The sequence below is a fragment of the Stegastes partitus genome, unplaced genomic scaffold (assembly GCF_000690725.1).
Source record: "Stegastes partitus isolate 25-593 unplaced genomic scaffold, Stegastes_partitus-1.0.2 Scaffold2082, whole genome shotgun sequence".
Classification (NCBI taxonomy): domain Eukaryota; kingdom Metazoa; phylum Chordata; class Actinopteri; family Pomacentridae; genus Stegastes; species Stegastes partitus.
In genome coordinates this window covers 12,150-25,026 of record NW_007579813.1, presented here as the reverse complement: position 1 = coordinate 25,026, position 12,877 = coordinate 12,150, and positions in this window count along the sequence as shown.

The window sequence follows — 12,877 nt, the reverse complement described above, 5'->3', positions numbered from 1 at the left end:
TTAAAATCTAGTTGTTGTGTTTTTTTCCTTGTTAACGTGTCCGTTCGATGTTTTCACAAGCTGGAAGACGAGCAAAGTAAGTTCAACGTTTCCACTTTAAGACTGCGGCGGACTGATGACAGCAGACGGTGACGAGTTCAGACATCTGCACACTCTGAATGAAGCAACACGTGGAGTTACAGCGAAGCCATTTTAATGCAGGAAGAAACTATTTGTGCGGGAAAAGACGCTTTCCGTTCTAAATGATACACAGAACTGAGGTTTTATGGGTTTAATTGATGATCAGAGAGAAACTTTAACACACTGGAGACCAAAAAAAAAAAAACAAAGAATGATGAATTACTAAATAGCTTCTCATGCAACCTGTCTGCACCAACTTAACTTCAGTGATATTTAATGTCCTCAAAAACATCTTTAACTTCAATTCTATTCAATCAATTTCAACACCAATCCCTGGAGGATCTGAAAACAGAAATGATCTTCGTTGCTTCCAAACCAACCAGCTCTGCATCACTTTACTAAGACCTGGGTAAAAACCTCGTCCCTGCAGCATTGATCGTTAGGAAGTCAGATGAGTTGCATCCATCCACCCTGAACCTCCTCTTTCCTTGTCACAGTCTGTGTATGAACTAAACCATGGCTTACAGAGAGCCCATTTTTTCACTTGTCGTGGTCAGAAACAACAGATACAACATTTATAAAGCACTAGATTTAGCTTTTATTTCACATTTTTACTAGTAATGATAATAATAATAATAAAACAGTTGGAGAGTCACAGCTGCAGCCTGCTTTCAACAACTGGGTTTGTTCTCCTGGTGTTTGGACTCTTTATTAGAGATGAATCTATGAGCAATGCATTAATAATATCCTAATTTTAGGCACGATGTTGAAGATACAGAAACATACAAAGCAAAAACAGCATCTTGTCAGAAGCCCACAGGGTTCAGGGAGCTCATGTCTTGTCAAGAGAAACGAACTCCACCTGCAGTTCTGACAGCGGTGACGGAATACAATCGTCATGTGTTCTGTCAAGCTGCCTTCCTGCTGTTGGTTCAAGCTGTACACCGTCTCAGACTCAAAATGTTATGGGAGAAATATATCTGTAATTCAAGCCTTTTCAGATTCAATACAGCAGGTAATATTCATTCTTCACTGAACCTTAATCATCAGGACAGAGTCTTGAGCTTCGTATTCCCTGTATTTACCTCCACATTCTGTCCTGTTGCTCGTCCACACTGCAGCGTTGCCCCGAGTTGTTCCTGACAAGCTGCACACAGAGGAGCAGAATCGTGATGACTGCAGACTACTTCCTGAAACAACTACTTTCCTACCGTAATGAATTAAAAGAAAAGTGTTCGCCTTTAAGACAGAAAGTCAAGGTTCTCGTCTAACACTTGAAGACTGTCCTTCAGCTGCTCGTATCCGCCCTGCTGCAGTGTCCTTGAGCAAGACGCCGCTCCCCTTACACTTCCTGTAGCCTGCTGACCTCTGACCTCCAACTCAGGAATCAAGACTACATTAAATATGAGTTCATCTCCATTCAGGCATTTCACAGCACAACATGAATCCTCTGACTCTCTGTCAGCACTTTCTTCTGTATAAAGAATCACTTCCTTGTCGTGACGCCTCCTGTTCTCCTGGACCGAGCTCCGGTACCTGAGAGCTCAGCTGTTGCAGGATGTGGGAAACCACAATCCTCCCACAGGACCGGCCAGACGCTCAGAGCCAGCAGGTGCGCTGCAGCAGGAAGGCTGCAGTGTTGATGGTAGTCTGGCTGTTTGTGCTGCTGCTCTTGAGATCAAGGAAAGAATTTCATGTCTTCCCCCCACACACGGAATTTCACATGCTGCATGCAGCGTAAGTGAATTTCATGCTTCAAAATGTTCTCGTACAGTTTCTGCATCCTGAGGATTTTTTTTTTTATCAGTCTTAACACTAATGAATCGATCAGTGAATGAACTGCATCAGAAAACTGGAAAACTGATCAGTCATCAGATTAGTTAACGATTCATTTTACATTTTAGTGCAAATAATATAAAATAAATGCATCATACTAATGGTATGATTAACATGCTAACATTTTGACAATAGGCCATTTATTTATGTGTTTGTTTATCCATTTCTTTTCATTGCAGCTTGTGGTGGAAGTGTGTTTTACTGCCAGGTTACTCAGGCCAGGTGTGAACGATTGAGGCAAAAAGTTTTCTGACCGCATTGTAGACGTGATGTAGAGGCACAAAGTGGAGACAATGTAAAGGTAACAGCAAATGGAGGCAGTGATAGGCTACCTAATTGCTATGTATTGCTTATATGTGAAAACAATAAAGAAGCAAAGTGGACATGGTTTAGTGTGAGACACGCCTGGCGTCTGCAACATCATGTACCGATAGTAAGTGACAGTGGAAAGCCACTTACAAGGTTGTTTTAAAAAAATAAAAAATAAATAAAATTGAGAAGGAAACTGTAGAAAATTGCGTTCTAACAACATCTGGATGTGCAATAATCTGAAGACGAACAAAAAAAAGTTCACTTTGTGGCACAAAATACTTCCAAAGGTGACATGTCTGCCCCTCTTCACTGTTAAAAATGCTAAAATGTGCGGTTTAATTTTATAATAATCATAATAAACTGATTTGGCTTCTGTGTTGTATGATGCTGTGATTCTATTACATGATGCACTTCAAGACATGAAACATGCTCTTAATTACACAAATGTAGCATAACTTATGCAACACATGCTGACATTAGAACATTACAAACTATGCAGGCGTACTGGAGGAAAGGATTAAGAAAGCCCTCGTAATGACTGGATACTCTGGTGCACCAGTAGCGCTGACTGGGTGATTTCCCCCTTGTGGTTTCAGAACCGGGCTGTTTGTGGTGAATCAGCTTCCTTTCACATGTTGAGTTGAGCTTCGATACACTAATTATTCCACACAGTCATAAATCTGCGTCGCTTTAATCTTAAATCCCTGATTCACCATTTCTGTCAATAGAGATTTGAAGAGAAGATCCACGCTGAACGGAGCACAAAGACACGACTGAGCTCGGCGCTTTATTTATGGTCCTATTGTTGTGTGATAAGCAGAGCAGCAGCTACAAAGTCGAGGACTTCTCAGGATTGTTTTGGGAGCTGAACGCATAAACACCAGTGATCTGTGGCATGGCTCACAATGTCTTTTGTTATCTGGTGACCTGGAACCATTTCAGCGTTGACACTCATATACCGACTATAGTAAGACACCAGGCAGATTATATATGTTATCATTTATTCATTCATTCATTATCATCAGACTTTAGCCTGCTAAAATGGTTAAAATGTTCATGTTGTGTCTTGGTTTGGAGAGCGGTTGATTCAAGAGTGTGATAACTATGAAGGATGTGGTCGTGTTTGTGTTTTACAGAAAGCAGTTTTTGTAATTCAGCCCCAACATTACAACAGCATCGATCGAGTGCAATGTTCTTCTGGCAAACTGTGGCTCCTGGGAATCGTGTGGATGTTACTTTGACATGTTCCACCCACCTAAACATTGTTCTGGGCCAAGCGTGCCAATGGCGCTCACCAGTATAAGTGGGCTGACGATGCCAAACTCCAAAAAAGTGCTCGGGAATGGCTTGAGGAACATGACAAAGAGCTCAATCCACAGGTGGTGCTGGAGCCTGATCCACGGAGGCCCCACACCACAACCAACAGGACCCAAAGGTGTACTGCTGACAAAGTGTCCACCACAGAGATCCTGCTCAAGGGGAACTTACACGATATTACGCAGGTGGTTTTAATGCTGTGGCTCACTGGTGTCAACTGGGTGGAACAAATTATAAACCTCCTGAAGTGGCAACTGAGTACATTGGTGATGAATTTTATTTTGTACAACCATTAGCTCGTAGCAAATTTATACGACCATAAATGTTAATGATACTGTTCATAGTACCTTACGCCAACTAATCTATGTTTCCCAGGTGCTATGTGTAATATGTGTGTATGTTTTAGGAAGTGTTTGAACATTTTTTCTCATTATTTTATCCCCCACAACTTTAAAGTTAGTAACCAGCTGATGGACGTAGCAGAGCGTTGACAGAAACCGACAATTCTGGGTGTTTAGAAAGGCGTGAGTGCGCTAAACCCTTTATAACCCACTGATGATCCCTTTTTGTGACCAGTAGCCCAACATCACCCTCTTTACCTGTTGATAACGTGAGTGCCGTGTTTTGTGTAGAATAGAAAATAAAATATTAAATCCCAATCAAAAATGTCCATCATGAGGCTGACAGTGTTTTGGGAGTGCAGCGCTGAAACGTTGGGATTTCCTTTTGTCCTTTAATCACCACCGTCTTTCCAACGTAAACATGTTTATCTGGATTATATTTCACATTAAATCATATTTCTTCCGAACAGGTGGCGTCCTGCAGCGTATCCGCTGGACAGACGCTGTCCGGTCGGGTTTTAAAGCTGTCTATTTACTGCCTCGTTGGTATGAATGAAACCAGAAGTGTCGTGGTGCGCCCCCACAACCAGAACCGAAAGGTCAGGGAGGGGTCGCCACTGTCACCAGCGCTGAGATGGGAAACTATTATTGGAGCTATTGTGGAGTGGCTATAACTCATGTGAAAGGAAGTTGTCCTGTTGTGTATATGTGTGTGTATCTGCATGTTCTAATGGCAGCACGTTTACACAAATCTATCTATAGACCCCATGTTGTTTATGATGGATGGTGCCGCGGTGGCACTTTAAAAGTCCCCATGTATCCTCAGTGCTGCAGAGCGAAATACACAGAAGAATGAGCTGAGACACCCAAAGATGACTGATAACTTAGACTTCCACTTCCAGGCCGTTTTACTTGATTAATTACGAACCTTAAAAGCTTTAAATCTTCATGATTTAATGAGAAAAATCAACTCAAACACAGCCATGAATCTGCATATAGGAAGTGTAATGATTTTCTGTGAGTGTTTACATGCGTGCATGCGGGTTAGTGTGTGTCCCTGTGCTCTGATGCGGCCTTGTGACCTTCCAGGAAGTAAACAGTGTTTCAGAGGGATGAACTCAGGCTGTTGCTCTCTCCCCGTGTGGCGTCGCCGTCAAAATGACAATCTGTTATTGGGATAGACCGCGTGGCTCCTCCATCACACGCCAACGCTGTAAATAAAAAGCTTCCAGAGCCGAGCTTTGGGCCCAGGCGCCGTGGTTTTTGGACAAGCAATGCCTTCCCCTCATGATGTTTAGGGACAGTAAACTACACATAAAAAAATTAAGGGGAATCTGGGGCCAGCGCGTCTTGCATAAACACACACGTACGTACGATGGCACGCACTCTCGCAGCTCCAGCCTTGTCAGCACAGAAGGCTTCAAGGCCTCTGAGGCAAAACAAGACGTCCACTCCCGACTCCTCTGTGGTAAACTGACACCAGCGCTGCTCTCCTCAGACTGGAGCTGGTCCCAGTTTGTACTTCCCATTAATAGTTTGAAATCTTTATGCAGGTTCAACCCAAGAAACACACAGACACACTTTATATTATTCCACATCGTCACATTTTACAGTAAACACATGCTCCGACTGCTTCATCGAATTCATGTGAAATACTCAAAGAGTCCACGCTCGTAGGAGTCGTTCTAATGCATCGCAGAAACTCCCCCGACATGTTCTGTTATCTAGAGAAATCTAATAATTTAAAGCACAAAAATGTGGCAGCAGGGAAGGCGATAAAAAAAAGGATAAATATCTAACCACTCCAGAGCCCGATCCAACCTTTAGACCAGTAAGAGAAAAAAAAGAGGCTTAAATTCAGCTTTATATAAGCTACAGATTGTCAGAAACTGAGATTAAAACCGGAGACGTGAGGTGCAGAGCTCATGGCTTTAACTTGTTTCCTGTCGGCTGTAAACAGACCGAACACTTCACTGAGACAAATCAAGACAGATTACTGTGAAATAGGTCAAACTCATGACCCCAAAATCCAGCCTGACGTGTTTTTAAAACATTTTTTTTTTAACCTTTAGAAACCGTGCAAGAATTTAAACTGAAATTCTCTTTTCTTTCTCTGTTGTTTTGCCTTTAAACTGAATTTCTCATCGTAGGTCTTTATCTACAAATGAACTATCATTTTTTTTCCTTTTGCTGTTTTGACTTCATTAAAAAATTATGTGTAAAGACCACGTTGTAAATTCTTTGTTAAGTGATGGAGAAATGATTTTCCTCAGCTGTTTTGTACGAAGAATCTTTCCAAAATGTTTTTTAAATGCATTTTCTATAGAAATTATATAATTAACTGACCTCCATATTAATTAAATGCGTTCTTCGAGATTTGTTTTTATGCGTTCGGCGTCAGAAATGTGATTTTTAATCTTTTTTTTGGGGGGTGTTTAGTCTTCGTTTGAAAAGCCTCCATTTGTTCTTCTTCACTGAAAACCGAGTCGCCCTCTAGTGGAGAGAAGCCGCAGAGACGTAAATGTTTGGTGTCTTTGCTGTGTCTCAGTGTTGAGTCCAGTTCCCATCAGCTGCTGGGTGAGGCTTTGTCAGTTCCTATAAGAAAGTGGCCCTGAAGACCCAAAAATAGGAGCCTCCTGTTCCCAGACTTCACCCATCGTGCTGCTCGGTAACCTTGACGGCAGCCGGCTTGAAAAGAGACAATGAGGCTGTCAGTCAGCTGAGGGCGGACCGCCGGACGGCTCAGGGATACGAGCCTGCGTCTGCGTAGCGTGACTGTATGCTCAGTGAATGACTGGCATCTGGTTTGGTTGCACTGCACAGATAACCCGACTGAACTGTCAACACGTTGCTGTTGACGTAGAACTGAAGAAACCTGAGAAAATGCATGAGCCTGTACGGGACAGGAAAGGTTTAAACCATTAGACCACATGAGGAATCAAACCGTAGACATTTCATCGTATCCTTTGTTTTATTTTAATTTTAAAATTCTTTCCTATATTCTCTGATGTCTCTTCTCACCTGCTTTTTAAGTTGTTGTCTTGGTTTTTAAAGCCACATAAAGAAAGGAGAGAGTTAGCACGACAATCTGAACTGAGATGTTAAAACAGCTGCCCCCTGCAGAGCCGAGGAGCGTTTCAGTTTTGTATGTATTTCTATTTTAATCCTGACTTACGATGTGCCGTCGCAGCAGTAGTGCAGACAGCAGCGAAGAAGAAGCAATTCATTTGTGGATGGGAAGGAAGAAGATTGAGATATACCAGCTACAAAGAGGAAGACATCACCTGTCAGGAGTTTCAAACTGGCAACCTTCAATTAGCAAATCCTCTTTTTTTCTTTCCCTTCACCTCCATCCACCCAACCAGCCATCTCTCCCTCGTCTCCTCTTTACCGTCGGCCTGAAGCCTGATGACAGGACGGGCCTCTGGTCAAACAAACAGCAGACACGCTGCTGCTAAAGGCCGTCAGTCAACAGTCTCCGCCCACTTTGACCTCTGACCCTGTGCGCCGCCATCATCACCACCTCCTCCACCTCCACCTCCTCCACCTCCTCCTCACAGACCCAGGTCCTGTTTGTTGATGTGTACGCAGCGACACGGATCACTTCCTGTCAGAGATCAGCCAGACTCAACACAGACAGCAAGGCAGAGGGACTGCAGGGTGTGTGAGCGCTGAGACATACAGTACACACACACACACACACACACACACACACACACACACACACTGCAAACTGTTGGTAAGGTCTTGATCCCGTAAATTGCCGCGATGACAAGTTGTTGTGCGCGCAGGTTTGACAGAGGAGGAAATGAGACCTATGGTTTGCTGACAGACCACACCCCATTAACTGTCAATGGCAGACCCGGTCCACAGACAGGCGGTCCGGGAGGTGATGACCAAACACGCTTCCAGGGACACACGGAGGCCCGTGGAGTTTGAGAGGTGCCCTCAGAAAACAAGTTAGGATCTTTCTCTGTTCTCTACTGATGTGTCTGTCAGTGTAATTCACCTTCACCAGTGTCAGTTCAATAGTTCAACATATGTTGTGGTAATTTTATACCTTTATTGGAGAGAACAGAGCGATCACAGGAATGAAGGGGTGAGAGAGACCAGAACTGTGATGAAGATTGTCAACTAGGCCCAGCAGAGGATATTATATATAAAACCCAACTGAACCCAACTCAGCTCAGCTCAACTCAACTCAACTCAACTCGATTTAACTCAGTTTACCACAACTCTACTCTACTCTAATCAGCTTATCTTAGTTTATTGTAATGGAATGTAACGAAACAGAACAGAAATTCACTTCATTTAATTCCACTTCACTAAATTTCACTTAACGTCACTTAACTTAACCTAGCTTAACTAACCCTAACCCTAACCCTAGCTTAACTTAACCTAACTTCACTTAACTTCACTTATCTTAATTTCACTTACCTTAATTTAACTTAACTTAACCTCACTTAACCTAGCTTCACTAAACCTAACTTCACTTCACTTAATTTCACTTAACTTAACTTCACTTCCCTTCACTTCACTTATCTTCACTTCACTTAACTTAATTTCACTTCACTTGACGTCACTTAACTTAACCTAGCTTAGCTTAACCTAGCTTCACTTAACCTAACTTCACTTAACTTAACTTCTCTTAATGACAGGGACGTTAACTTACTTGATTTCACTTAACTTAACTTTACTTCACTTAACGTCACTTAACCTAACTTATCTTAATTTCACTTCACTTAACCTAGCTTCACTTAACCTAACTTCACTTCACTTAATTTAACTTCACGTAACTTCACTTCACTTCACTTACGTCCCTTAACCTAACTTCACTTAATTTAACTTAACTTCACTTAACTTAACTTCACTTCACTTCACTTCACTTCACTTCCAGTTAAGTGAAACACTGGACAGTGAAAATAACCTCAATATCATCGACACCAGTATTTCATAATTATTTTGCTAATATTATAGTTTTATTAGCAAACCGTTGCTCGTTTACTCATTTTGGAGTTTTTGAACAACTTTGTGTTTCAGGTGGTTGAGCGGGTTTTCCTCAAACACGAGGTTGGTGGTTCGATCCCCTCCACAGTCCAAGTGTCCTTGAGCAGGACACTGAACCTGAAGTTGCCCCCGATGGCAGGCAGCACCTTGGATGGCAGCTCTGTGGCCACTGGTGTGTGAATGAGAACCACATTGTCAAGTGCTTTGAGCACCACTAAGGTAGAAAAGCGCCATACAAGTGCAGACCAGTCACCATTTGGAGTTGTGTTTATGGTTAATTCATGTACGTTCAGAATTGTTTTGTTCTGTGTTTGATCTCGAGTGAGTATTGAGGGAAATGTGAGTCTCTCTAACTGTGCTCACCAACTGGTACCGTACAGCGGTCTGTCCAAGCTTTTGTCCTGGAACCAGTTGAGATAAAACGAGAGAGCAGTCAGAATAAATCAAGAAAGCCGGGTGAGCTGCAGACTCCCTGATGAACCTCTGTAGATCCATCACGTTGTCATTTGATGCATTTTTTTATCCTACAGTTTTACTTTCACCTGCTTTAACGTAACAAAACATTTCAAGTAGTTGCCACAAGTGAAGCTGCAGTTCACATCATGATGCAGTTTAGCCCCAGGACTGTCTCATCCAGTTCACCAGTCACACATCTGCAAACCCAACCAGTTAGACCTCATCTCTAAAGTCTGTTCTCTTGTAAAACCAGTTTGAAAAGTGTGGGACTTTGAAATATAAATTAGCATCTGTTACATTCGAGCCACACAATGCTGACTGGGCCTATCAGCGCCAGGTTAGCAGCTCGGTGCATGGTGGGAAAACCAGGTAGTGTCCAAGAAAGCTTTCTGATGCCCCATGTGTTATGACGCTGTGGCTCATCTCTTGTGTTTTTGTGTTTTGCTGCTTGTTTCTCTCCTCAGTGTGTGTGTGTGTGTGGTTTTTGAGTGAACGGATTAGGAGCAGGTGGTGACTCTGGATTGGCTGCCTCGCCTGATCTGAGCCACGCTATTGGTCAGGGGGCGGGTCCATCCGCTATTTGAACAGCCCGCCAGCTTCACCTCCAGCCTCCTCACCTCAGAGAAAGCCAGCATGCCATCACGACTGCACTGCAGGAGGATGCAGCAGTAACGTGTTTGTAGCCGTGTGCAACAGATTCCATGTGTTGTAGTGAATCTGTCGAGAGCAGAAGTAGGAGGGAGAGGCCTTTTTCTTCTAAACCCTCTTTCTCCTGTTTTATGTTTATTAGGTAGGCAGGTCATATTATTGTCTTTTATTTGCGTTTTCTTTTTGACAGGGAAATCGGGGCTAATATAGAATGTGTTTTGTTTGTTATTTTGGTCTACGTCCCCCTTTTTACTGCAAAAATAAAAGAAACTGCTCATTTTGATACCTGGCTTGTCTGATTGCTGAAAGACTGGTGTGGAGCAAACTCATGTTATGCTAAAGGTTCCCCTAGACCAGGGCATGACACATGTAAAAAAGAACCTCGTCGGTATGGCGTGTGTCAAAAGCACATGTTATCAGTGTGTAAATGCTCCCACTGCAGGACAAATGCTCCACCCTGCAAGATTCACTTGTGTGGGTTTATTGATTGGGTTTGTCTCTTGTGGCCACCTTTGGTTAAAAAACAACAACACCCACTGCAGCTGATCTCTGGTCAGCTGTTGAGCACGTCTGGCCTCAGCGGGCAGTAATGAGCCCATTAGGACTTAACACTTGACACGGGGGGGCAAGAAGATGCAAAACTCTGCATTCCAAGTCACGTGTTTGTTTGTTATTGTTGTTTATACTTCCTGTACGTACTGTAGTATGCATACATAAAATGTAACTGGGGCATTCTTGTTCCACATAACACCGACTGTCTTGCTCATGTGTTGCTGCTTCGCTCGTACCTTTTCTGGCACATTTAGTACTTTAATGTTGTGGATCACACCCACAGCTGGACCAATGACACAAAGACGAGCTCGCATTTGGATTAGGAGAGGGTTTAATTGATATAATGCCTTTTTAGGACTCTAGGACAACTCGCTGACCGGTGATTGTCCATCTATCCATGATCTGTTCTCTCTTCTGCATTTTAGCCGGAGCTGAAGCATCTGCCCACACATCTGGATCTGGCTGTTTGTGCTCTACATCCATAGAACGTGTCATCCGTCTTTTATTTCTGCACACATTTGCCTCTGTGTGGCGTTATCGTGTACATCTCCAAATGCATTCTCGGGCTTTTCTTCACGTGTGCGTCAGAGCTTGTTTAAGTGTGTGTTTGTGTGTGTGTGTCTCTGAGCATGAGCAGGCAGATTCTAACACTAAGCAGCTGTCAGAGAAGCGCTGGCTATCGTCTTCCCCGGGGGGTCGGCCTGTCAACTTGTCCCACTGACGGCTCTCCTCTCTCAGCCTCGCCTTGGCTGGCCCGGGGCTGGTTAAGGTGTGTGTGTGTGTGTGTGTGTGTGTGTGTGTGTGTGTGTGTGTGTGTGCCCTGCTCCTACTAAGGCTTTGGCAAATCTGATAATTACTGACCTGACAATGAATCCCCATGACCCCCACCGACTCCCCCCGTGCCAGACCTCCCCTATAGCCGCCGAGCAGCCTCCACAGAGAGCTTAATGCAGACGTACAGTGGATGAAGCACATGAAAGGACACATTAGAGCCCGTCTTAGCTTTTCCATACGTATGTACACTCACACACACTGATGAGGACCCCCCACCTCCCCCTCATTCCTCAGATGTTTCCCACATGAAACACGGGGAGGAATGAAAACATGTAAAGCCTGAAAAAAGTTTTGGCGGGAGACGGCGTGTGTGTGTGTGTGTGTGTGTGTGTGTGTGTGTGTGGAGCAGTATGACGGTCACCATGCAGGTGCTTTGCCCTCCGTGTGCCCTTGCTGTTAAACTCACACACCGTCAGAGGGCCTCGGTTTCAGGATAGCAGGTGTTGACTGAGAACATGCAGCAGCTTTTGTTTTTTCAGCTGGAGGAAATCAGATTATCTAACTGCTGCCTTTTTACTAATTATTATTATCATTCCTTTACGGGCATGGGGTTTTCGGTTTTGCAGAGGGAAGTGCGGTAGAGCTTTAAACAATGGACAAATTATTAGTCTCCATTCACATATCAGTACAATATAACAATTTATCATATAACCTGCTATTCACGCATAGTTTGTTGAATGAAGGCTGTGGTTTTCCTCCTGTTATGACCAAACTTTCAGAGCGTTTTAAACCGTGTGTGGCTGACTGGACCCTCCATGTGGAGCCTATACGCAGCGGCTACAACGAGCGGTCCAACAGCATCGGGCCACACACAAGCAAAACGGATTTCCTCCTGCGTGGAAGAATTCTTCGGCGTTAGGTCGGACTGAAAAACAACTTTCCAAGCATTCATGGCACCCAGATGACGATGCCCGGATTTGCTGATCTTTTGATTTGAGTTGCATTAAGTACGTCTGGTGTGTGTCTAGGTTCAGCTTCCCAGAGTCTTCGGAGCAGCGTTGTACTTTACACGTCCACAAATGTGCCAACGTCTGCCAGGGTGTAAATTTCGTCATCCTCCTAAGTTTGCAAGACTCTATGCAGCCCAGAGTTTGTATCTGCGTGGTGACTTGACAGTGGTCTTCACATGTGGAACAGAGTCCACAGTGTTCACAGCTGCCCACAGTTGTTTGTGCGTGCGTCCATGAGGGAATATAACTGAGGATTATCATGGCCTTAGACTGTTCAGGCCAATTCATGTTTTGCATGTCCTTGGGTCTGTCGTGATATGGAGTCATTTAAATTTTGTCTTTCATCCAAGTCCATGAGGTCCCCTCTGTGGATTTTCACATTCAGCCCGAAATTTGTGATGACGTGTGAGGACTGAACGGCGTTTTAAGAACAAGTGTGCAGCAGCGTGAGGAGGACAGCAGTTATCCACATCTAATTAATAAATAAGAGTTGTAATTATAGTC